A 23,985-nucleotide genomic window follows, 5' to 3' on the forward strand; every position below is an offset into this window, starting at 1 on the left:
TCATGGTAATAATGAGGATCTGCTACCATACCTGGATCCTATCTGCACTGCCAGCTTGCCTGCCAGCTTTCCCTTCTATTTAGTCATTACTCATTTTTATAGAGATCTCAGGATTCAGTCCTAAGATTTCATTATTAAAAGTTATTTCTGACAATCGTAGTAAATAAGTGTCCATTTTACTTGGTGGGAGCTGGACGGCATTCATTGTAACACAACATTAAATATTACAAGTTAAGAAGTTTAAATCAGTTTTTCTCCAATTTTTGCATTTTGTGGACCACTTTCTAAAAGAGAACTTCTTATGAACCTACCTCCCCACACAACCCTCCAACATTTTGGTCTAAAATATTATTTGGTACAGACCACATGGAAGGGTTCTACAGACCACAGTATGATACTATTGGCCTACAGTTATCTATGTACTCCTTCTTTTGCTCTCTTTGTATTTTTCATTTTCAAAGAGAAAGATCCCTTACCCCAATGGGTTAAAACATTCAAAAGGTGTATTTCTCGGTAAGCTTGATAAAACTCAGGATTTTTACATTCTGATTTTATGTCAATCCTTTTACTTTTGCTGCTTCTCTAAAGATTCTAAATATCTGTTTTTTTTCCCAGATCTGGTACTCAGACATCAAACTTTTTTTAAGTCCTTGTTTGTTCATGACACTAGTATGGGATATATTGTAGCTTTAAACCACTACCTGACTGGGATGAGAAGGCAATGTGTATTGGCAGAAGTTTACTGAGGCATTGTCTTTGAAGAAGGCACAAGGACTCTGGGATTGCTGGGGGACTGGCCACAACAATGGTATCTCCTGTGCCCATTAGCAGGGTGCAGCATGTTTCCTTCACCGTGTACTCATTTTAGCGCTGCTCTGATAGTCCAGGTGGAGCTGGGACAGCTCCATGGTGCTACCACACCTTCCTACCAACTACAGAGTTTCTACTGCTGCTGTCAATCCTAGAATCCCTTGTTTCTTGAACACCAAGAGAAAAAAAATCACAATTGTGTGCTTGGTCCACCAAGCAACATAAGTTTCACCAACAAAAGTGCTGGTGTGGACAGTGCTGTGCCAGCAGGAGAGGCTCACCTGCCAACATAGCTAACACCATTTGTTGGGTGTGGTTTAATTATGACGGCAGCAGAGCCGTCTTGCCAGCAAAAAGAGGCTACACAGGAGACCTTACAGCGGCGCAGCTGTAAGGTCCAACTGTGCCACTTTAAGGTCCAACCGTAGTGTAGGCATAACCTAACAAACAAAGGGAATTCATATCAAGGGCAGCAATTCACATGCCTTTCAAATTGGTATGGGTGAAAACTGTAGTAACCTCTCAGGTGTTTGAAGATCTGTATCGAATGGGATAGCAGTTTCAGTCTAGTGACTGGTGGATTTGTCTCCATGTTACAATAGTAATTATTACCCTTTGTTTACGTCCTTGTTGGCAGTCTCAGCAGAGATATCAAGGACTGAATGAAGAACACTAGTTACCTTTAAAGGTGGTCCTTCCATGTCAATGTTCAGGAATGTTGCTGGGTAGTGTGAAGAAGTTTGGAATGTCACTGGCTGTGTTGTTGTTTCTGTGACTCTGCTTCCAATCTCAATTGAGTACCTTTCCCAAGCCTTGTATTAACTTAAACATTTAAGTCTAAGGTAAATAGTTAGTGGATAAACCCTAGTGGTTACCAGATAGGAAAAAAACAAATTTGTGAGGTGAACAAATGTATTTTCAAGTTTCAAAGAGCTTCTTTTAAAGGACAGGGTTTTTTAAGTGTATGAAGAAGTACTTTGACTATACATTTAGAATTTATAAAGAGCTTTGGTTAGGTAAGGTGAAAAGTTTAAGTCAATCAGTTATCAAAACAGCTGACTTCCTGTCTGTTCTCAGACAATGTGATTCCTTTGCTAGCTTGAAAATAGTATGTCCTTGAGTCACATCTTGTCTTAGATTAGTGTCTTTTTTTAAATACATTTTAGTACTTAAAGGCTTGTGTATTTTTAGTTTGGAGCAAACATTTCACAAAATGTTAGACTTCTGCTGAAGTGTGTACTGTTAGTTTGAGAACCAAATACTACACACCTGCATGTTAATCTTTGTTCATTAATTTACTTAGTCTGAATAAATATCCTTTCAGCTGGTTTTATATCCAAACACAGCATCTAATCACAAGACATAACTAAACAGCCACACTTTATATGAAAATATTAGCTAACATAAGGCTTTTATAAGGATACATATCTGATTTTCCTGAAAATCTAATTCTCCTAATTAGGACTTTTGAGCAGTATTGAAGCTCATTTTTAGTATTATCAAATAATAGCAATGCAACTGTGTCACTAAAACTGTGGATCAATCTGTGTTTCATTATAAATCCTTGCTTTTGTGATTTTATAACTTGACCATAAAAATGTGCATTGGGCTGAAGCTTGGCGCACACAATCTGAATCCTGGAACGATTAACACTGTCAACACTTAAAACTGGATTGTGACTGTCCAATCTTTCTTGAATAAGAGGCATCATGTTGCTTCACTTACCCTGAAGCAGGCCAGGAGATAGATTGTGGGACTAAACTGCATAAGGTTTGTTTGGTGCAGAATATGTGGCCTCATGCATGCAGCAACACCACTTATTGAAGGGGGAGGAGACAAAGCTCTACCTACTCCTGGCCCCTCCTGCCCACTGGGTGTGGAGGGGATGTATTTATTCTGTGGAGACTGCTTCCTCTCCTGCATTGCTACTTGTGATGGAGATAGCCAGCATAAGGGAGTAAGGTGTCACCTTATACTACTTGTGTGCTGCCATACTAGCCAGGCCATAATTTGCCCCCTTAACTAGAAAGAAGAAGAAAATCAAAGAAACATAGGGCTGGAAGGAACCTTGAGAGATCATGTAGCCTAGCCCCTTGTGCTGAGGCAGAACCAAGTATATTTTGACCATCCCTAACCAGTGCTTGTCTAACCTGTTCTTAAAAACCTCCTGTTTTGGGGATTCCACGACCTCCCTTGAAAGCTTATTTCAGTGCTTAATTATCCTTAGAGTTAGAAAGTCTTTCCTGATATCTAACATACATGTCTCTTGCTGAAGATTAAGCTGATTACTTCTTGCCTTATCTTCAGTGAACATGGAGAACAATTGATCAGCATCCTCTTTATAACAGCCTTTAACTTAACTGAAGACTGGTCCCCCGAGTCTTCTTGCCTCAAGACCAAACATGCCCAGTTTTTTTAACCTTTCCTCAAAAGTCAGATTTTTCTGAACCTTTTATCATCTTTGTTGACCTCCTCTGGACTTTCTCCAATTTATTTGCAAAACAGTCCCATTATTAAAATCTATGAAACAAAAATTGAAAAGCTAAGTTCTTCACTTGGGTGCATGAGTGCAACTCCCACTGATTTCTATGGGAGTTGTGCAAGGATGTCAGAAAGTGACATTTGGCACTAATATTTTCTACTTGTAACTGGCTTTGATAGATAGCATATTTCAAGAAAAGTTTCTAGAGCAGAAATGCACATGCTTATTAATACATGATAGAGTTAGGAAATAATTATTATAGTTTCTCTTGTGCAAAATCCATTTTATTATGAAGACCTAAATACCGATTTAGTTGGCAGTCTAGAACAGCTAGAGGATTTGGTGAACAGTTTGCTTTGGCAAAATTTTCATATGCAATATTTTACCAATCAGCTCCCCAGGCATTAACAGATCTGTGAAATGTCTACACATCACTGATTATTCTAAGGACAGCATTTTAGCTGTAACTGTGAACCATCTTTCTTTCTGGAGCTTAGACAAAATCCTTTAACATTATTTGGCCAAGATTTTTCTTTATGAATATACACAAATATTAATAAAAGCCAAGAATCAGTGTTTTACAAAAGGTGAACCTATGGCATGTAGACTAAAATATGAGCTTGGACGTATAACTGTAAACAACTGAGCTACCTGCTTTTTAGCAAATGACACTCTCTCAAAATATAGATTATATTAAGACACTATATTTTCCATGAAAGATACACCAATTCTGTTAGGTGATAAAACAACAATGATTATATATTAAATTCTCTTCCTGCCAGAAATGTTAAATCAAGTTCTCAAACCTTTCCCTGTTTTCTTTAGTATTTCTGACAGAAGGAAATATATTATTATAGGAATTGCACTGCCAAAGTTTTCTTTGGGTGAGGAAAAATATTTGTTTTCTTTGCTAAATCTTATTTGGAGACCAATCCCAACTGCTCAAGTTTATTGGGAGCCTAATTTGGTGCTGGATTATGTTAAGCACCTCACTGAATCACACCCTGGGGCCCAATCCTTCAAACACACACGCACCCTACGTGCACGCACACACACATATAACTTTACTCACATGAGGAGTCCCATTGACTTCAATGGGAATGCTCATGTGAGCAAAGTTTATAAGCATAAGTCTTTACAGGATTAAGGTCTTAAATTATAAACTCTTCAGGATAGGATCATTTCTTTCTGTGCACCTTGCACAGCAACCCGCATACTGATGTTTAACAAAATGTTAAGAAAAGGGAAATCAAATTGAACAGCTTGACAGCAAAACTGTAGTGAGCTACTAGCCAGAGGCTTCTTAAATTTAAGACAATGCATGTTCATGGCTTAATTCAGCATTTAGATATAAACCAAGCTCATGGCCTATGATTCAATAACTCTGGGTGAAAATTTGTGTTGATGTGCTTTCTTTATTATGAGTTTCTGGATGGAAAAGCAGAAGCTATAGAAATGGAGCAACATCTGCCAAGACAACATATGCACAGTCACAAAAATGGGAAGATGCTGAAGCAAGGGAAAGTGACAAGGCCGCAGGGGAACTCAACAGCAGCCATGTAACATGCTGGTCTGCATCTTTAAGGGCCAGGGCGCCTGGGGCCGGCCAGTCTGTTTGATTATCAGACCCAGATGAGAAGGGGTTACATGCCCTCTATAAAGGGATCAGTTGACCCAGGTTGTTGGAGGAAAGTTGGCTCCTGTGAGTAGCTCTGGAGCAGAGGAAGTGGGTAGCAGAGTGAAAGGCCTCTGGGTCCTGGCAACCTACTTTGTTTTGTGTTTGAATTAATACAGTAGTGCCCTGGAGCAAGAGCCTCAAAGACTCTGTGTGGCAGTGAGTCTTTAATGGGACGGGGAGATAGGACAGCAGCCTGCATGTGGTGGAGAATACAGGCAAGCGATTAGCTCTTTGAACTTAGGGGAAGATGAGGCAACAGCTAGTCTGAAGCTAGACCAGGTAAGGCGGCCCTGCTGTAAGCCATAAAAAGAGAAAAAAGAATACTCAGTACAGCTAACATGCCAACAGCAAGGTAACAAACCCATCCAAGCATCCAAAAGAGCTAGGAATGGCAGGAATTCTCAAAGGTAAGCTTGGAACGCTTAATAGGTCTACAAAATCCTCAACAAGCCTTGTTTTGGGGGGAAATTTTAAGTTACTGCATGGCTATTTTCAGTGCTGTCTGAATTTCAAGCTTTGAATCAGAGTGTTGACTTTGGATCAGAAAGTTGTTCCAATGGTTAATTATTCTCACTGTTCAAATAATTCATGCCTTATTTCCATTCTTAATTTGTCTAGCTTCAGCTTCCAGCCATTGGATCATATTTTACCTTTCTCTGCCAGATCAAAAATCCCATTATCAAATATTTGTTCCCCAAGTAGGTACTTAAAGACTGCGATCAAGTCACCCCTTTACCTTCTCTTTGTTAAATTAAATAGATTGAGCTCCTGGTGTCTGTCACTGTAAGGCAGGTTTTCTAAACCTTTAATCACACTCATGGCTCTTTTCTGAACTCTGTCCAATTTATGAACATCCTTTTGAATTGTAGACACCGGAATTGGACACAGTATTGCAGCAGTGGCTGCAACCGTGCCAAATACAGCAGTAAAATCCTTTATGCCTACTCCTCTCCTAATCCCCTGGTTATGCATCCGAGGAATGCTTGAGCCCTGTAGGCTACAGCATTGCACTGGGAGCTCTCATTCAACTGATTATCAACCACAACCCCCAAATCTTTTTCAGAGTCACTGCTTCCCAGGACAGAGTCCCCATCGTGTAAATGTGGCTTACATTCTTTGGTTCATAGATTTAGCCATATTAAAGCACATAGTGCTTGCTTGTCCCTGCCTTACCAAGCAATCCAGATCACTCTGTATCCGTCCTCTTCATTAGTTTCCACTCCCCCAATTTTTGTATCGTCTTCAAACTTTATCATTAGGGCCCTACCAAATTCTCGGTCCATTTTGGTAAATTTCACAGTGATGAGATTTTAAAAATCTTAAATGTCATGGTTTCAGGTATTTAAATCTTAAATTTCACAGTGTTGTAACCATGGAGGTCCGGTCCAAAAGGGGATTATGGGGGTGGGGCAGTGCAAGGTTATTGTAGGGGAGTCATGGTATTGCCACCCTTACTTCTGCACTGCTGGTGGTGGCAGGGCTGCCTTCAGAGTTGGGCGGCTGGAGAGTGGTGGATGCTGGATGGGAGCCCAGCTCTGAAGGCAGTGCTGCCGCCACCCACAGTGCAGAAGTGAGGGTGGTATGGTATGATATTGCCATCCTTACTTCTGTGCTGCCAGCAGAGGTGGATCTGACCTGGCTCCAGGAGTGGCCCATGAAGAGGAAGTCCCATCCCTCTGCAAGCGGGTTGGGACTAGCAGCTGAAGCATGGCACACAGTAGGAGCCCCCGGTTGGTGTGACCCCAACCCTGCCCCTCCCCAGCACTCAGGGGTTAAAGGATCCTTGGGCTGCCTGTGTGTGTCACAATGCCACCGCTGACCATGGTGCCCTGGGCAGTCACCCATGTCACCCACTCATAAGGCAATCCCTGCCCCCCTGCAAAAAAGTGATGACCCTCTTCCCCCCCCATATCATGCCACCCTCACTTCTGTGCTGCTACTGGTGGCGGCGCTGCCTTCAGATCTGGATGCCTGGGAGCAGCCACTGCTCTCTGGCCTCCCAGCTCCGAAGGCAGAGCAGATGGGTGGCAATACCATGAACCCCCCTACACTAGCCAGATTTCACAGGGGAGATCAGATTTCATGGGGGAGACCAGATTTCACAGTCTGTGACACATTTTTCACTGTCATGAGTTTGGTAGGGCCCCGTATATCATTAATTATGTTATGTTTTCTTCTAAGTCTTTAATAAAAATGTGAAATGACATAGGGCCAAGAATCAATCCCTGCAGGACCCCTCTAGAAACACATGTCCAGTGATAAGCCTCCATTTACAATTACATGTTGAGACCTATCTGTTAGACAGCTTTTGATCCATTTAATATGTACTGTGTTAATTTTATATCTTTCTAATTTAATCAAAACATCATGCGGTTCCAGGTCAAATGCCTTATTCAAGTCTAATTATATAACACCAGCGCTATTGCCTTTATCACCCAAACTTGTAATCTCATCCAAGAAAAGATACAGAATCTACTTTCCATAAATCCATGTTGATTGACATTATATTATCCTCCCTTAATTCTTTATTAATCAAGTCCTGTATCAGTCCTGTATTATCTTGATGGGGATTGAAGGGGAATGACAGTCTGATAGTTGCTCAAGTCATCCTGTTTACCCTTTTTAAATATTGGCATATTGGCTTTCTTGTAGTCTTCTGGAACTTCCTCAGTGTTCCAAGACTACTGAATCAGAATTCATGGTCCAGCGAGCTCCTCAGCCAGCTCTCTTAAAACTCTGGAATGTAAGTTATCGAGATCTGCTTATTTAAAAATGTGTAGTTTAACATCCTCCTGAGATTCTAGTGGAATAGAAGACTGTTATCATATAATCCAATGACATCATCTGTTTTTCCCCAAATATAGAGTAGAAATGTTTATTGAACACTTCTGCCTTCTCTGCATTATAATCGATAATTATACCATTTCCATCTAGTAATGGACCAATACTATTGTTAGGATTATTTTTGTTCCTAATGTACTTTTAAAAAATCCTTCTTATTGTCCTTAACTCTGCTGGCCATAGATTTCATTTTGTGTTCCTTGATTCCCTTATCAATTTTCTACAATTCCTAGTTTCAGTTTATATTAATTATTATCAACTTCTGTTTTCTTCCACTTGTTACATTTATTTTTATTTTTTCAGCTACAAAATGAGATGAAGATACTTTATGAAGATGCTTGTTGTATGCTAATGCTAATTGAATATATGACTTGACTCTCCTATCTAGGTACTTTAGAACATACACTTATTATATGGATTGATAGAAATAGACACACCTGCTGTTGTCTATTTCACCAATATTATTTGTCAGTTTTCTGGGTTATTTAGAGGAAATAATTTAGAGGAACTTGTTTTAAATTGGCTAAATATAACTCAAGTGTCTGTTTCAGAACCGTAAATGATACACTTGGCATCCAATTTCCAGTAAGCAGAAAAATTTCCAATCATTTAAATTCAGTGACTAAATCAATTAAATGTTGAAGCAAGAAAAGAATTGCATATTATTCCTTAATGTAAAAAAATATTGGGAAAAAAAGGATTATGGCAGATAGAGTGTCTCAGTTCATAGAAGAGCTATGCATACTGATGTTGGATTAGCTTCATTGACTGAATGTAGAGTGGTCAAATAATCAGTTGATTGGAAATTCAGTGTTGGCGGCCGTGAGTATTTCAAGGGAAACTCTAGTATATGATATCCACGGTGTTGCACACCTCCTGTAGAACTTATTTCTGTGCAGTTAATTCTCACACACGCGCACTTGATACAATATGTTATATCATTGCATGAACTTCAAAAGCTTGAAAGGTGTGGCTCAAACAACCATTTGATTTGGATGCTTCTCTGAATCTTTTTGGTTTGAAAATTTCACAAATTAATCTGTCAGGAGATTTCCATTATTTCTAGTTTCAGCTGTTCTGAAAATACTATTAAGGAAATAGTTTCTCATGGTTTTTTTGATTTTTTTTTTCACTTCAGCTTCTGGCCCTGAGTGAAACCAGGAATGCAAAAATACTCAGCAAACAGAAAATCAATATATGTTAATAGCCCTCTCCTCCCCCAAATACTCCCACAAATAGATAAATGAGTATTTCAGATGTCATAAAAGATTTGAGTTCATTTTAGTTAGTTCTAATTTTATTTGAACCAGTTTTCCCATCTCTAAAGATGTGTGTGTAAGTTTCTACTTTCAACAGTCTCAAATAGGAACTAAAGGGCTTCAAAAAACATAGCACATTCAAAATACATTTGTAACTTAAAATTTAAAATAAAACCTGGTGAAATTGGTAAAAATTCAGAAATGTTCAACTTGGGAGAGTCCTGATCTAAATTGGACCCAGAGTAAGTAAGACGAGGATTAACCCAGGGTCAATAAATGTATAGTGCTGAAAATGTGTAAAGAAGAGTGCAGAAGGGAAGAAAAAGACAGAAAAAGGCTGGTTGGAAGAGGAGGGAGGAGAGTATGAGAACAAAAAGCACAGTAATGAAAACATCAACATCATCATCATCATCATCATCTAATGGTGTAACTTGAAAGTTTAATTCCTTATCCAATATTGCATTCAGGTTAGGCCTGGATTCATATAATCATAGAATATTAGGGTTGGAATAGACCTCAAGAGGTCATCTAGTCCAACCACCCGCTCAAAGCAGGAGATTCCAGCTGAGACTCTCCTGGTATTTTTCCTTGACGGGTCTTGGGAGAATTTACTGAGAGAGACTGGCTAGAGTAACAAAACTCAGTTTTTAGTATTCAAAATACTAGTTTCAAAATAACAATTTTATTTAGAACTCTGAGGTTTTATTTAGAAATTAGAACTTTCCCTTTAAGAGCTGTCCCTTCCAGGTTTATCACTGTTTTGAGAGATTTTCATGCTTCATTAGAATGCTTAATCATGGACATACTTGAAGGTGACAGGTCAGAAAAGATCTTAGTGTTAAAATCAAATAATTATTGTAATGTGTAAACCTTTGCAGTCTGATCTTTTTTCAGCAGTTTCACAAGAGCTGGAGTTGATGGCCCAGTGTTCTAAGCATCTTGTTTTTTCAATGCCTACACTCACCAGAACGACTGCTTAAAATACCAACAGGGAGGACTCAGTCCTTTATCCTGCTGACATATCTAAACTGTATACCATGTGCTTCGTCTGGTGAGTTCTTAAAATCAAAATCCTGTCTGCTTTACATGGACATTAAAGATAGGATGATCGTCTTCATAAGAGAAAGGGATGTCTTGGGATCCTTGCTGAAAATATCTTTTCCCCCCTTTCCTCTCCATTGTTGTACAATAGGCTGTGTGCCAGTTTTCCTCCTGGAAACCAACTTTTCACTGCTGTGGCACTGTATTTATGCAGAGTCTGATTCTGCAGCCCTTACTCACATTAAGTAGTTTTCACTCATGCAAGTAGCCCACAGACCTCAGGAATTGAGCCCAGAGTAACACATTTTTGAATCCCATAGAATGAAAAGTCTTATCTGTGATAATTGCAAAATGGTGATGATTATTCTTATTATTGGGAAGTAGTAGCCTCTTAAGAATTAGAATGACAATCTGATTTGGATTTATATTTATAAAGTATGTATATATGTTTCTGGGTAGTATATATTATAATTATAAAAAATCCTTTTATTTACAAGGCAATTGAGATTACCATTGTATTATTCCTTTGTATTATCCCACAGAATGTTCCTTTTATTTCAAGAGTTATTCATCGAAAGAGGATAATTATGGTGTATTTCATAGGCTGCCAGAAGGAAAATGTATCGTTGAAAAGTTTCATTTCCCTTAAGTTGCTCATTTTCTATAGGAAGACAGAGCTATTAAGTAACACACATGGCAGAGATTGATTAAAATGGCATAAAGGACTATCTTATTTTTAAGTACAGGGATTTGCATGCATAGCTCCCATGGTTTCAAACAGAAATTCACTCCAGCTACTCTGTAAGGAAGCGGAAGTAAATGGGAACTAGGCAGGAATGGGAGAGCCATGTGCTGCACCAACCCAAAAATGGGGAATAGGCAGTTCTTTATGATCTAAATCAGCTACTCCAGACTCTGGCCTGCAATAGGGGATGCAAGTGTTATATACATCCTATGCAAAGGCATGTGGCCACTTGCTTTCTGTAATTATGGACCAAGTCATTTCCTCCCCCTGCAGAGGGCTATATGCCAAAGAGGCCTTCCATGACTCTTATGCCTTATCACTCTAAGTAAACTAGTATTTTCTAAACTGACAGCCAAATGAATACTTAAGAGGGGATATGCAATATAATATATGTCCAGGATCTCCAAAGGGTTTTAATATATTGTACTTGTGATGCATAATCAGTGATGCCTACAATTTCCACAATTCATCCTACATTGGCAGGGTGATGGATTAGATGGCCTGTTCCCCCCCCCCATTTCTGAGACACTAGCATTGCTGGTATTTATCCATGTGAAGATCTGAGCTCTGAGTTGAGAACATACTTTGCAGAATGTGAAACTCTCTCATATTTAGCTCTTGCATGTTTCAGTGGAACCCAGGGAAAGCTAAATTTTAGCTCTGATGAGATTCTTTTCCTGTTTCTTCTTTTTTTCTGACAGCATTTCACTGGTGTAGGTTGGCAGCCTGGGAAATACAGAACAGTGTAGTGACAATCTAGAATTAAGTGTGCTAAAATAAGAGACAAATAATTGTTACTTTAAAATTTACTGTGCCGTGTAGATATTTGTATAGTAATGTGTGATGTAAACACCCTAGGATGTAACTCCCCTTGGTGTAACTCCATTGAAATTACCAGAGTTATACCACAGACGAATAATGCAGCACGTTAACTAAAAGCAGAATTTTGCACATCCTGCACTCCTAAATGTGGAGCTGAGAAAGTTGGTAAGTTGTAGCTGAGGAAATGCTAATATATAAGAAGTCTCTTTAATAGAGATATTTTTGATAAACCCATGAATATGCAACTTTCCCCCCTACTCTGGCTGTAGTCCCATCAAAATCCTGTTTTTGAAATGGGGCTATTGCTGGAATAGAGGACTCTAAGATAAATCAAAAAAATCTCTGATGGAGGTTTTCTTTGTTTAATAATAAAATGTAATTTTTTTTAAAAAATTGCTCCATTCCACTCTTTTTCTAGGGCTTAAATCTGATCTCTGACTCATGGAGAACAGGAGTAACTGCACTGTTGCAGTAATATTAAATCAGTGTGAGAATAGAAAAAGGCCCCAATCTGTGTCTTAATTGTAAAATAACCATATTCTATCAAGTGCTTTGGTAAGGACTTTTCCCTTAATTAACAAAATGAAAACATCTGTTGCTTTCTCTGTTAAGCTCTTTTGGTTTCATACCATTTTTATAATACACTTGTCTTTGATTCAGAAGTTTTTCAGATATAAATTATTTGTAAAATTTACTTTTCTTCCAAATGCTTACAAAAAAGTCAGCAATTAACTAACTATAACAGGTGTTTCCTTTCTTGTGGAAAAGAATGCATATTGATTATTGTAATTTAGATTCCTTTGCGAATTAAGGAATTGTTCTGTTGTTCGAAAACACTGCAAGTGCACAGAAAATAATACATATGCAGCTTTTAGGCAGAAAGGTTGGATAAATTTACGACTGAGACTTTGTTAACCCTTTCTAGGTCTTTTTGGCTGTGCGATCTATGAACGTTATGGATAATTGTTACTAATGAAAGTGCCTTAAAAAGGCATGACATAAGTGCAATAAGGTGTATGTGGGTATGGTTAAAATACACATTGATATTTTCTACTGCCAAATAGATGCTTTTTCATGGTGATCTTTATATGAAAAGGCAGCAACATCCATCTTTCATGTTCAATTTGTTTAACAGCAGACATTGAACATTGAACATCCAATAGTATATTACCCAAACCATTTTCCCATTTAACCCTGCCCTAGATGCCTGAAGCGTAGGGCTAAACATTCAGAAATACAAATAGGGTAGCCCAGCAGATCATTTTTGGGCTATTATTTCACATAATCGTGTTCTCCAATCCATTCGTGTACAAACTTACTGTTTTTCATTACTTGTTAATAGAAAATGTCCAGTTCTTTGAGTGTTTGTGAAAGGTGTCATATTGACAGCAGTTTAATTCTGAGTAACAATTTCAGATTTTATACAGGATGATGCCAATCATTAAAAAAATAGATACAATTATCTGAAAATACTGGTGATGTGAACAAATTTTATTATAGTCTTGTAAAATTGCAAGTTAGGTGCTATTTTCTCGCTAGTGCACTGCTCACTTGCCACAACACTGTAGAGAAGAATGGGCAGGAGAGCAGGGGAAGAGAGACTGAGAGCATGCACATACATATGTTAAGTCTCTCTTTTATTGAGTAGTTGAGTTCTTTTGGATTTTCTTTTGTTTGGAAAGAATCAGGCTCACCAAATGTAAGCCCATTTAATCATACAAATATTTCTTATATCTAGTTCTATTATTTTTTGGCAAGTAGAGACCCTGCAAAGCTTGTTTTGTGTCTGGGAAGTGGGGGTAAGCAAATGTCCCACTGCAGTTACCAAAAAAGGGAGCATTTAGATAATGTCTCCATCCTCCCTCTGCAGAGACCAGGCATAGATCAGGAGTCACTTTGCTGAAGTCAATGCAATTGCACAGATAAGCCAGCCTCGGTGAGACCAGAATGAGGCCCTCTATGTCACTTCGGTGACCTGTTCCATTTTTACCTGCTGCCTTTAAATTGTGGTCTCCCTCCTAAGTCTGTAAAGTGTTGCCAGTAAACCACCAGGCTGTTTGTAAGAGCACGTTATAAAGTGGGTAGTATTGGAAAGTATAAGCCGCCTAACAAATTAATGGCGCTCTGAGGAGCTGTCTGCTGGGGTGAATATAAATTGTAAAAAAGTATAGGCAGAAAGGTAATGGGCACTAGCAATGCTGCACATACTTTTCAAACTGCTGCTGACTGTGTGCCAATAGATATGGCAATAACTGTCAACAAGATTTACAATATTTTCACATTTACACAGTGAGAGTGGAAAGGTTGAAAGAGTTCTATAATTTTAGTTAAAGTTTCGTGCCAACTATTTCTGTACCAACTATTTCCAGGCAACAGGGACACTAACATATTGGGTGTCATTCATATATGTCAACAGAAGACATTTTTATCATCAGAAGTCCTTGAAACTGGACTTTACAAAAAATTCAGTAATGCAGAGATGTATGCGTGCTTGTAAAATCCAGGGAGGTACTGATCTTCCCGTTTATTGTCTACTCCATGATTTGTGATTGTGCTAAACCTTGCCAGGCTATCTGTGGCCCTAACAGGCTGTTCCAGCAGCCAGGGATTCCTGGAGTGAGGAGCTCCTCCAGCTACGTCCCTGTCTCTGAAATTAGAAGGGGCTCACTTAGAGATGCTAAGTCAGCTTTAAACACATTGGAGGAATCCTCAGGAGGCTGGTTAAGCAACTTTACAGCCCCATTGTGGCTCTGGAGCAGTTCAAATGGGCTACAGCAGGGCCGAGGAACTGGCTCATCATCATCTCCCACAATGGATCTGCTCCCACTATGTATTTAGTCACATCTGCTTATTTTACTGACAATAAATTTTGACTCCTTTATTAGATGTTAGCGTTAGATACGGAGCTGGCACGCCTATCGGAGAGTAAGCAGGATTCTTTTCTGACTCACACATCATCAGTAGAATCGTCCAGAAACTTCTGAGTGCAGAATCCTTGTTTTGTGTGCATGACCAGAAAGGGAGAACGTTTTGACTTTCAGATCTCTGATTACTTATTCATTTTGGCTTATGAGGTTTCTTTTGACTTGTAAACTGAGCACATTTGGAATGGACATCACTGAAAGATGATAGACACAAAATGCACTATAGCATTTTTCAGTTAATAACTGCTCTCTAAGTGCACTATTCGGAAAGTCCCTATTTTTTTCTCACTAGAGCAGTTATCAAATCTAGAAGTGCTTGCTTTGCTGAGTTACAGCCATGAAAACAGCATTCTTTTAGTTTATTTTAAAAAATCCTACTGGTGATCACATTGAAATCCATGTTTTGTAACTTGGCTGGTGTGATTTTTATCTCCTCTGGGAGAGATTCCTTGTCCTATAAAGCTGAATAATAGACTCCAATTGCCTGTCTGGCTTCATGTTTGACTCTGCTTACTTCCCAGTCTGATTTAATTCTAGCTTCTCAGAAAAGCTCTTGCTTGCTGCTGACTTCTAGTAGTTTCAAAAAAAAAAAAAAAGGAGGACTTGTGGCACCTTAGAGACTAACAGATTTATTTGAGCATAAGCTTTCGTGAGCTACAGCTCACTTCATCGAATGCATCGGATGCAGTGAGCTGTAGCTCACGAAAGCTTATGCTCAAATAAATTTGTTAGTCTCTAAGGTGCCACAAGTTCTCCTTTTCTTTGTACACTACAGTAAGTGAGATCAGAATATAGTCCATCTGCTGTAATGGTGCCACAAGTACTCCTGTTCTTTCTGCAAATGTCGTTTTTTTGTGTGGCACTAAATGTCTCATTCGGTATGGGGGGGAAAAATAGGGGATGCGGGCGGAGGTGGGCAAGATAAGTAAATAAAACAAGTCTTTCAAAGCCCAAGTGACACTTTACTGAGGCTGATTAAATCATTCCTCAGAATACTTCATGAACTGTAACAAGTTGTAGGAAGAGTGATAATGTTTGACAAATCAGCATCTAGTGATTATTATGTATCTGTATTGTGGTAGCACTAGCAGGCCAAATCATGGATCAGGGACCCAGAGTGCTGGGTACAATATAAATACGTAACTAATATCGTTCCTGGCTGAAGAGTCTAAAATCTAAAGTTAAGTGTCTAAATCTAGGTTGGTGCTAGGTTCAACAGTGTTCTCTCTTCTTTATATTTTCTTTGCCTTATTTCCATACTCTCTTCTCTACACTTTCCCTTCTCTCTTTGGCCCCTATTCAGGAAAGTACTTAAACATGTGATTAAATCTGATTGGCGCCAATAGAACTTAATTGCATGCTTAAAGCTAAGCACATGCTAAAGCGCTTTCCTAAATCAGGACCTTTATGTATCATATGTCCTATTCAGCTATCTGTACTCTACCACACTTCTACTGTTTCATTCTTGTTTTTCCTCTTTCCTAGTCCAGTCACTGCTTTTTTTAATTCCAAGAAACAGTGCACAAATCATTGAAAAAGTAGCAAGCACTTTTTGCCTTACAAGCTATTTTGAATTTGTAAGACCAACTACAGTCAGGGGAAGAAGGTTTTCATGGGCAACAATTTCCTACAAGTTGTGTGGAAAAATTCCTTTAAAAACTGTGAATGTTTCAAGTTTCTGAAGTGAGAAACATGGGTTCAGTAGTATCACTGTAATACCGTTAAAACACATATAAAATTACATGCATCTATATTTTTTTAAATGGTGTCCATCACCTGGCAAAACAGCATCTGGGTGAACATGCACACAAATTAAGACATGGCACACTGTATAACACTGATTTATCTTTCAAAAAAGTATTTTACCACAATCCACGCCGAGGCAAAAGCCTCAAAAGCCATCACATTGGGTAAAATTCACCTCTGTGCTGAAGGCCCATGTAAAAATTCTCAGGATAAGACTTAAATGGCACTCAGTGGAGCTTAGGCTTCATGTGCATTCTCTGCACAGGAGTAAATATAACCCAGTGAGTAGTGGGTTGTGCCACCCATTTTCTGCCCCATGTTTGGAACTCAGGAGCTGGCTCACCATAGCTTGAAAGAGAGATCATTATATCAATGACAGTAAACCCACAGGAAAAGTATGACATAATGATGTGTCCACGCAAGGTAAAAGTTACATAATCTGGTCTGGTGTTTTTGCTGGATGAATTCTCTGCTTAAAAGTGACTTTCATTATGTCAAAAGAAATGAGCTGAACACAAAAGGGGGAAAAAAAGGCTCTTTAGTCAGAACATTCTGCAAGTCTTTCTTCATGAAAGATGAAGCCCTACAAATCCAAAACCAAGTGTTCCTGCTGTGATGAGCAGTGTAAGAAATGAAATATTTACAATGCTTAAAGTAAAAGATGACTCGATTATTTTTATGTTGGATGGTGACCTTGATTAAGGCATTTCAGTGCATTAGTCCAGGATTCTCAGTTAGAGTTATAGACATATATATATATATATATATATATAATCTGTTTAGTAAAAATTGCAGCACAGATCATGTCTTTGTGTATTAAATAATCTTCAGTCAAGTGATGCTTGGCACATATTTGGCCCTAACTGTACAGTAGGTTGGACCTGTAATATAGCCATAGTCACTTCTTAATAAGTTACATTCCATGCCGTGTATGAGACAAAGCAATGGAGATATTAGTCTGAACTCTTATGGGTTTAAATCAAGATTAGATATAAAAACTTCGCAAAACTAAAGTGTGCAGTAAAGCAACATCCATCACTGTAAAAACTAGGGCTTGATACTGCCCCTGAAAGCCAAGGTGACATTTGCTGTTGCCTTAATTGTTACCTGGATTGGCTTCCTACTCAAAACACCTGGAGTTCAATTCAGAAAAGCATCCAAACGTTTGAATAATATTTATTATTTAGTGTGTGTATTATAATAGCACACAGAAGCCCGAATCAGGATCAGAGTCCCATTTGGGTAGGTTCTGTATAAACACACTGGTTGGAAGGCTCTCTGTGCTGAAGAGCTTTCAATCTTCAAAGATGACTCACATTTGAAGAATGAGAGAGAGAGGTACTGTAACAGGGTGGCTCACCCCATAAGGGCTGGAGAGCTGAGGGTAGCCAACCCTGATCACAGAATAAGCCATACTTGAGTGAGAGCAGGATGATTGCCCTGTAAAGAGCAGCAGAAGGCTGCAATGAAGGGGGGGAAGCTCAGGAAATGGTGGTGAGACTGTAGAGAGTATGAAAGGCTCCTGTGGAGAAGGCCTTGAGATCAAGGAGCTGTGACAGAGACAGGGCCGGCTCTACCGTTTTTGCTGCCCCAAGCAGTGAAAAAAACCTGTTGCTGCCGAATTGCCGCCATGGATGGCAGAAGAGCTGCCGCTGAATTGCCGCTGCTGCGGAAACACTGCCGCCCCTTTCTGACTGCCGCCCCAAGCACCTGCTTGGAACGCTAGTGCCTGGAGCCGACCCTGGACAGAGAGGAGCTGCATGGAGCAGGAGGCTCCAGAATGAGAGAAGGATTTGGACCTCGAAGACAGAACCAGAGGGCTAAGGAAAGTTGAGCTTCAGCCAGGGAAAGCCTGAGAATTCTAGTCCAAGCTCCTGCTAGAAACCCTTATTGGGAGAAAGCTTTGGGGGCCTGGAAGCCAGAGAGCTGAAGACGGCTGAAATCCATCCAGGTAAATCATGAGATTTAGTATTGCGACCGAGCTCTGGGAAGAAGGGCTGTAGACACCCCCCCACCCCCCGCCGCCTCCCAGGGAGAGTGAATGACCTAGGGTTGGGGCCTGGGGAGCCCAGTTTGAATAAATGAATTGAATAAATGAAACCCCAGGAGGGGAATGTTTTAATTACATGTTCACTGTGAATTATTAAGGGGCCCTGCAGATGGGAGTAATTGGTAGCAGGGAACTGCAGAGTGACCTCTGGCCATGAAGGAACACTTGATAAGTGACCATCTCATTACAGGGATACTATCAGCTGGATTTGGAAGGTTGAAACCAGGGCCTTCCATCTCCTCAGTGCCCCTCCTTGCACCAGATCTCATAAAAGGCCTTGCTTTTCACAGACTAATACCTTGTATTGTCGTCTTTGGGGAGAGGAATGGTAGCCTGTCGTTTCTGAGCCCTCAGGTTGTATCTCCTTCCTCCTTGAAAAGTTCTGACAAAACCAATCTAAATTACTTCTGCTGACCCTCCAAGCTGAACAGCTAGGACCAGTTGTGGTGATCACTGCAGTGTGCAGGAGGGCGCAATCGTGCTGCTCAGGGTCTCTGCTATTTTTGACTCTTGAGAAGCTGAAATACAGCTCTTGGGTTATATGCACCTGACTGGGATGGCTTGGATTTGACCCTAACATTTTGAAATAATCTATTCTTTTCATTAGTGTGCTCCAGTGAAACATTTTCTGCTCCACTCGACTCTTTTAATATCCATCTCTTAAGTGTCTGTTTGAAGCGTCTTTTGGGCTGTTCATTTCTGTCTCTGAAATGTGTTTTGTGGTCTTTTTCGTAGACATATGTCACAAAGAATGATGCCACAACTGTACACTTGTTAGTAGTCTTACCAGGGAGGACAAGAATTGGATGGGTCTGGAGACTGAATACCCGGGCACAAGTCCCTCCAGGTCAGGGTGTAGGTGCATTAGAGGAGCAGCATCTATATAGGACTTGTTCTTTGGGTAAATAGATATTCCAGACCTTGATTCAACACCCCTGTAAACCAGTGTGACTCAACTGAAATCAATAGTGTAAAACTGGTGTAACAGAATGGTCATTCAGGCCTTTTGTCTTCTCAGCTTTCTGTATGGCTTGTATTCATAAGCACTAAATTCACAGAAAAAGCGCTTACTATTTTTTTAAGTTTTGCTCAAACAGAACCACCAAAACTATATGGAAATGTTAGGTAATTTAGCAACAAAATGTGTTGTGTAACTGCATATTTTTGTTTAAACAGTATTTCACAGACGTTTTCCCTGGGCTGCCTATGTTGCTTGTGTTTTATGTTTGTTTGTCTTTGAAGGTTATATCTGCCCTGTATGAGGCCTAACAAGGGGATTGTGTGGAATCTGTTTTGAATTCTTCAAGACCTGTCTTAGAATAGCATGTCTTGTCAAAATCTGACAATCCCATAATTCTCAGATGTTCTTTTAGAGTAACATTCTAGGATCTGGCTTGAGTTCATAGAAAGGCTGTTAAAAGACTTTCATTTAGCAATCCAGCACATTGGAAAAGCAAAGCTCATCTGTGGAAGTAAAAGGATTGTACTAAAACAAAAGCTAATAGGAGAGAAGGTGGTCTTTTAGCTGTATAAGTGAAGGAACTACTCGCAGCAACTTGAAAGGGAGGGTGACATTGTGACCACTGAATTCAGAAAATCACTCGATTCCTTTCATGGCACATGCATTAAATATTTTTTGGTCTGGGCCATATGTTTGATTCTTGTAGGGATTTGGGGGTCGTCTTAACATATGTTCCATCATTATAGGAATCTGACAGATCTATGAAGATTATGACAAGTTTGGACAATGTGAGTTGCTAGATAATTGACAAAAGTGTTGCTAGATAATTGAAAAAGAAAAAATCCATTTAACTAACATGCACTGCTTGTACAGCATGCTGAATAACATTGTTATATATCTAGCCACACACACCAAAAAGATAGAAAGTACGTAAAGTATCAGAGTTGGGTTATGTTGGAGGGATAGGAAATCAGCCAAGTGTGTGCTTCTTCCCCTCGTTAGAAAATGCTTCACACAGTGTATTAAGACCCCAGGAAGGCATTAAATCTGGTCTGGATTTTGTTGTTGTGATAGATTTACATGATTATGATGATGCAAGATGTTAAGCTGTATTGTGTGTGCTTACAGTTGCTCTCTTTGGAACTTGAATCTCGTGGAGGTTCTCCTAATCTGAAATGTTAATTAAACCAATAAATAGACTACATTTCTTTCTTCAATGTTATGAAACCTATAGTAATGCTTTTGTAGGACATCATCAGAAAACCTCCCAAGAAATATTTCATACATACTTGAGAATCCAAAGAGCCTGACTAATGTATAAATACAGGTACCCATCAAGTAGTGCATTCTCCCCAGCCACAAATGTCCTGAATACCAGTCGAGATGAGTTCTGAGAAACACCATCTTGTCATTTCAGCGGCCACTTTTGCCCCGTCTTTTACTCCTGAGCTCTCATAACAGCCATTAACACAGTGATCATCATACAATTGGGAATACTACTGGAAAACAAAGGTTGCTTTTTAAAATTTGCCATACATTTCAGATTTGAGTGAGCAAAAGCAACACAAAGTTAAAGTGTAAGATGGAGTTTAAAAAAATAAATAGGGCAATAAAAATCAAATATTTATTCTCTAATACTACTTAGTTAATCCTATTTTACCCACTTAGAGTAAAGTATTTGCTAGGCAGCATGTTTTTCAGCTGGCTCAAAAGTAGCATAGATAGGGGGGTGCACAGCCAGTGTGAAAAACTTGGAAAAGGTGAATCCTAAATGCTGAAACTAGAAGGCACATAAAAACCCCAACATTTATTTTTGGGAGAGGTGCTACCTTATTATTGTTGAAAGCTTGGGGTTGGTAATACTGTCTGTGGTGCTGCTCAATAAACCTATAAGTAGCAACAAAAGAGAAGCGAGCATCTTTCTGCAGTTTTTGGAAGACATCAGTGCATGCTCCATTCACATTCCGGATGGCTTTCTTCACAACCATATGGGCTACAACTTATTTTAATGAAAGGTGAAATTGCCAGTTTTCACCTGAGAAATTTCCTACTGCTGTGCTGAGATTTTTAAAGCCCTGCCTCTGACAGTCAGCAAGAAAAAAACACTTGCTCAGAAATAGCCATCTTCTAATTACAATTTATGCTCACATTCATACAGATATCACAAATATCAGCAATAGCTGCAGAATCACAGGCCTCTATGCAGAAAGTAACTGTTCTAGTAGCTCGGAAAGTGGAGGGAACAGGAAACTAGATACTTATGAGCAAGCCTGTTACAGCACAATTGGCCAGATCCTCAGCTGATATAAATGGTCATAGCTTCATTGACTTCAATAGGTTTATGATCACTTACACCAGCTGAGGATTTCCCCCCTTATGTTTAAGATACTAATGTCACTAAGGCTGCTAAATTAAAGTACTTGATTTAGCTGCCTGAGCAGCAGCCTGATTAACTATAACGGCGTTTCAGATCCTCTGCATTGCAATGGCGATTTCAACCCTCAGCTGTAGCACTGAAACTCATTTAAGTGCAGCCTTAGTTACATAGATATACACAGGCCTGCCCATCAAAACTTTCTTCTCAGTACCAAATATATCAGCTCTGCAGCATTTAAGTGCCACTGACGCGGTAAAGAGACTTCAGGTCATTCTTGAACGGAGCACGATGCTCCTATCGATCACATGCCAGAGCACCGCCTCAAAACTACAGGGATGGCAGATTCTTATTTATTTAAATAATGGAACCATTATACTGTCTGAAATGAAAGCCCCTTTTTAACTGGAGTCTTTTCTCTGTCTCTCAGGCATGGGGTTTTGGCTGAGGAAAGCTGGCTGAAACATGGGTGAAAAATCTTAAATAATTTTAAAAAATAACATGCGTTCTAAAATCTCCTGCTCTTTACTGAATTTGTTTTGGCATACGGAGCCCCTAATGCACCTGTGGTGAGAATGTTCTCAGTAATGGATGACATCTGGTTTGAAGACAAAAGTGGGATGTCAGTAGATACAGTTAAGGGTATGACAGTAGTTAGACAATCTAGCTGGCAACTGCTGTGAGGTCTCTGAACAACTGTGTGGAAACACAGCTTCTTCAGAAAACTCCATTTATCTGCAAACGACTTACAAACAGTACTACCTTTTCTTACAGATTTTTTGGTTAGTTTAGGCTAATGTAGATTTATCAAAAACATTTGAAATTATCAGGTTTTATGTATGATTTGTCTTGTAACTCTAAATTTTGCAAATACATGGAGATAACATTACATGTACTCACACAGCACAATCTCCTGCTTTCTTTACTCCATATTCAGACAAAGCTCAAACTAAACTTGCTTTAGGCCTTCCTAATAGGTTTAAACAATTGCTTTCTATGGGAGTTTAGCCCGATTAAGGAGTAAAGCCAGCTTCTGCAAGGATTTACCCACATGCTTAACTTTATGTAGTCCCATTGAATTCAATGGGATTAATCACAGTGTGTAAATTTAAGCACCTCTGTGAAGTCTACGCAGGATTATGTCTTTAGTGAGGACTACCGGATTTGGCCTGTATGTTAATTAACAGTTTGGTTCAAAATTAAGATATTGGCAGTCATTTCAAATTATTAAAACTGGTATGAAAGTGAATTGCTCAGGGGTCACTCTCTCTTTATATTGGCACAGACTTTTGCATCTAAATGATGCTCTGTTAGCATCTTGTGTGTGTATGTGTTTGTATAATGTGTGAATCGGTGTGTGTTAAAGAACGCTAAGAATCAAAATAGTAAAAGATTTGTAGAAAACAAAGGCAAATGCAATGATTTCAACTGAACAGGATGGTGCCTTTATCAGAGTGGTGTATTTTATAGCTGTGCGTTTAAGGAATTATGAAGGGGCCCGAAAGGCAGGGGTTGCCATTTCTTTCACAGTGGACATATGTACAAATAAAAGTAAGCAAACAATAAACACTTAAGCAATTTGGTTATATTGTGACCAACCATTCTTATTTTTAAATAGATCAAGCCCTAATAGTCTCTGTCCCAAAGAACTTACAATCTAAGTGTGTGTCTACACTAGGAAAAGCTACATCAAGATTAGCTATCATGTTTTAGGGCCCTCCCTAAGATTAATTTAAACAAGCTAAACTGAGGTAGAAGGTAACCTGCATCAGCACAGAGAAGATCAAGTTGGAAGTGGAGTAACACCAATCTAAACTCAACCACTTTTTTTCTAGCCAAACCTTAACTAGACATGGCAGACAAAAAGTGCAAAGGGAAACAGAGGACAGAGATGTGAAAAGGTTTACCCAAGCTCATACAATAGTTCAGAGGAAGAGTCTGGAATAGAACACTGGTTCCTGAATCACAGTCCAGGGCCGTGTCCTCCAGAACACAGTGTCTCTCTAAGTAGAGGCAATATATATCAATTAAAATACCAAAGTTTTGTTGTTAATTTGTATTTTATCAATGAACAATTGGATCTGTTAACAGGACTTTTGGCAGAATGTGTGGAAATGGTACCATCGCAACCATTTCACACAACTTTTAGTTCAGAATAATTTATAGTCCTCTATGTGCCATCCAGATCCAAATTTAATATCCAGTACAAAGGAATATTTTTCCATCAAGCTACTTAAATTCCACATTCAAAC

The 23,985-nt window shown here is 39.2% G+C and overlaps 1 protein-coding gene across 10 annotated transcripts in view; it reads left to right on the forward strand.

Annotated features, from left to right (window-relative positions):
• Positions 1 to 23,985, forward strand: part of DGKB (diacylglycerol kinase beta) — a 521,988-nt gene that overhangs the window by 423,067 nt on the left and 74,936 nt on the right. The window lies entirely within an intron of this gene.

Source organism: Caretta caretta, chromosome 2 (assembly GCF_965140235.1).
Source record: "Caretta caretta isolate rCarCar2 chromosome 2, rCarCar1.hap1, whole genome shotgun sequence".
Classification (NCBI taxonomy): domain Eukaryota; kingdom Metazoa; phylum Chordata; order Testudines; family Cheloniidae; genus Caretta; species Caretta caretta.